This window comes from Canis lupus, chromosome 29, assembly GCF_003254725.2.
Source record: "Canis lupus dingo isolate Sandy chromosome 29, ASM325472v2, whole genome shotgun sequence".
Classification (NCBI taxonomy): domain Eukaryota; kingdom Metazoa; phylum Chordata; class Mammalia; order Carnivora; family Canidae; genus Canis; species Canis lupus.
In genome coordinates this window covers 7,879,145-7,882,499 of record NC_064271.1, presented here as the reverse complement: position 1 = coordinate 7,882,499, position 3,355 = coordinate 7,879,145, and positions in this window count along the sequence as shown.

Genomic DNA, 3,355 nt, shown 5'->3' with positions numbered 1-3,355 from the left:
AGCAGAGTTGGTTCAGGAAAGTCTGCTATACTTGGGTTACAAGGATGATAAGAAAAAGAATTGTATATATATAATGTATATATGGTGAATCAAAGAAAAGTGAGGAAAATACACCATTCCCTCTTAAAATGAAAAGATTTCTCCAGCAATTACCCCAGACTCAAGAGCAGAAAGTTGGCTCCTAGATTGCTATGGTCCGAGTAGCTTCATGGCGCTTCAGTGAAGAGGGTTCCAAGTGTGAAGAATGGCTGTGCAAGGCTGGAACAGAAGGTGCAAGGCCCAGTGCAAGATAAAAATGTGAGGCTTTCTGTTCAAAAAAACAGGGGGAAATGATAATTCTGATAAATGTACAAACTTACAAAAGTGTTGTCTCATAATTTATATAATAAATATTAATAAATAATAAATATTATATTATGTTTATTATATAATATTTTATTAATATTATTACCTTGTCATGATAACTTAATTGATCATAAGATGTTCCCAACTCACATTTTGGCAGATTCATTTCTTAAACTTTCACAATCCATACTGTTTGCAACTTAATTTTCAATCAGCATAATTGAAAGTGACATCTGTTTGTTACTCTAGGCAAGTAAAAGACTGCAGATAATAATATTTTTTAACTTTGAAAAGGAAATTTCTGCTGATGCAATTGTTCCTGGAGCTTATAAGAATATTTTAGAGACTATAACAAAACTACAATACATTTCTTTTTTTTCGTTAGGCTATATTTCTGATAAATTATTTTGAAACATAAATTTTATTATATCTAGAGCTGATAAATCTCAAGGAACAATGATTCTAAAAATATTAACTCCTGATATAATCCAGATGCATGTAAGTCTATATTTAATTTTAAATGTAAATGTGTACAATGGCATTTTAATGTTTTCTCTGGCATCTTGTGGATGTTGTACAAGAAACTGAGATGTACTTCATGATTTGTTCATAATTCAAAATGCCTGTTGATCCATTCTCTCAGTGTATCTTCAATTACAAGGGAAAAATTAATTTTTAAGTTGTTTTCCTTACTAATAATTGGTTCACGTGAAACTTCAACTGAAACGTGTTATTTCCCATCCAATGCAACAATCCTTAAACTTTAATTTTTTTATAAAGTTTAATCGTTAAACTTTAAATCTTTAATTTCTACTTCTAAGCCTGTGAATCTTTGCTTTGCAACATACAGCAGTTTTCACAACCAGAAATTCTAAATCTTTGAGGAATTCTAATACCTCTTTGATGCACTTTATTACAGTGTCACAGACTTTTATTTTCTAATGATATGCCCACTAAGCATACTGCCTGAGAACTGGCCATTTCTGTTCTGGTGCTCAGATGGGAGATTTAATATTCGTACAGAGGGGGATCCCTGGGTGGCACAGCAGTTTAGCGGTTGCCTTTGGCCTAGGGCGTGATCCTGGAGACCCGGGATCGAATCCCACGTCGGGCTCCTGGTGCATGGAGCCTGCTTCTCCCTCTCCCTCTGCCTATGTCTCTGCCTCTCTCTCTCTCTCTCTCTCTCTCTCTCTCTCTGTGACTATCATAAATAAATAAAAATTTAAAAAAATATTCGTACAGAGGTGTCAGGGCCAGGCTGTGGGGAAAATGAGCAAGTCAGCCTTCCACTCCTGGTCTTGACACTGCCCCCCATGTGGGACGTCCTGTCCCACCGCCTCTGCCAACTTCCAATTCTGCTGCTGCCGCTAATCTGGGCACAGTTTCAGGCCTAGCCACCTCCAGGGAGCTTTGTGGTACCCCCCAAGCCCCAAGGCATGCACATGTATGCAGAGCCAACTGTTATATGTGCACTGTCCACTCTGTAGGTGGGCCCCTGCTGGACCACACATCCATGTTCACATGGCAATGCACTTTACTGTCTGGATTCTCTCACATGCTACACTGTGCTGTCCAACTCCATTTACAAAAGCCAAGTTCAAAGACAAATGGTGACAAATTCTAAGACAGCAAAGGCAGACACTACACTGAGTATAAGGCCCTCCTGAGCACAGGACCTTGAGCAGCCCCACTTATCGAAGGTCTTTAAAGTGGGCCCTGCCCCTACGTGTCACTCACCATGCTGGATCTCCTGCAAGAGAGACCACATAATGGCCGGTTCAAATTCAGCTGCCAAAGTAAGAACTAGCTGACCTTCACCAAGGTTGCTCAGCCCTGATTTTCTAACATGTAAAATGAGAGTAATAACATGCCACAACTCAGAGGAGTAAGGACATGATGGACATGGGGTGGGATTAGTGGCAGGGGGGACTGCTTTACAATAAGTCATGTAAAGCTCTTAACATGGTGCCTGGCATAGAGTAAATGCTCAATAAATTAGCGCTCTCACCATTTTATGGCCCATCATGAGAAGCAGGATAGCACTGGGGTCAAGACTGTGGTCCTGACTAGAATCCAGTCCTGGCGCCACCCATTGCCAACTGTGACTCTGGGCAAGTCCATCTTTCTGTGCTTCAGGTGTCTCATCTGTAATAAAACTCACCGATGAATGCAGGTAAAGAATTTAGGAAAATGCCTGGCACCTTGCAAGTACTTGGTACTGGCTATTCCTATTTGTCAGTATCACAATTTATTCACACAACAACCAGAACACATGTGTGTTGTGACACTCACTTTACATATAAGAAACCAAAGCTCTGAAAGGTCAAGTGTCTGTCACACAGACAATAAGGGGTAGCACCAGCTCTCAAACACAGGCTACTCCACCACAGCCCTAGAGCCTACATTCATAACCACTCGCTATTCCCCAAAATAGACATTCAAAGCAGAACCGGTGCAGTTATCTGGGCAATAAGGGTCTCACATTGCCCGAGTTACTTCTGCAAAACCTCAGAAAATATTTGGGTTGAAAATATCTGGGTTTAACAGATCTCCAAAACCCTTGCTGCTCTAACATCCTATAAACCCAAATCAGAATCAGATCACATCACCTTTTGACTTTTCTACATATGAATTTCACTCACCCGCAGCCTCCACAGTATACGCTGATAAACCTGAACTACCCTTGACAGATGGAGGAGATCAACAGACAAACGATGACCACATACTGTTACCACCGGATTGTACTAACTCTGACCGCAAGCCAGCTGCTCAGTTACCTCCTGGGTTTCTGCTCAGCCAGGGTCCAGTGCAATTTTTATCACATTTCCCCATCCATCCCTGGAGCCCCTCTCTTCAGGCACAGCCCTGTTACACACAGGCCACCTTGGCTTCCCTCCTTATCCAGGAGGGGTCCTAGGCTGGGAGCCGAGAAAGGACAAGGGAAGGCCCTACAGAATGGGAGAGAAGTCTGCTACTGCAAAGGCTGATCCTCACAGGGGGACAGGCATGT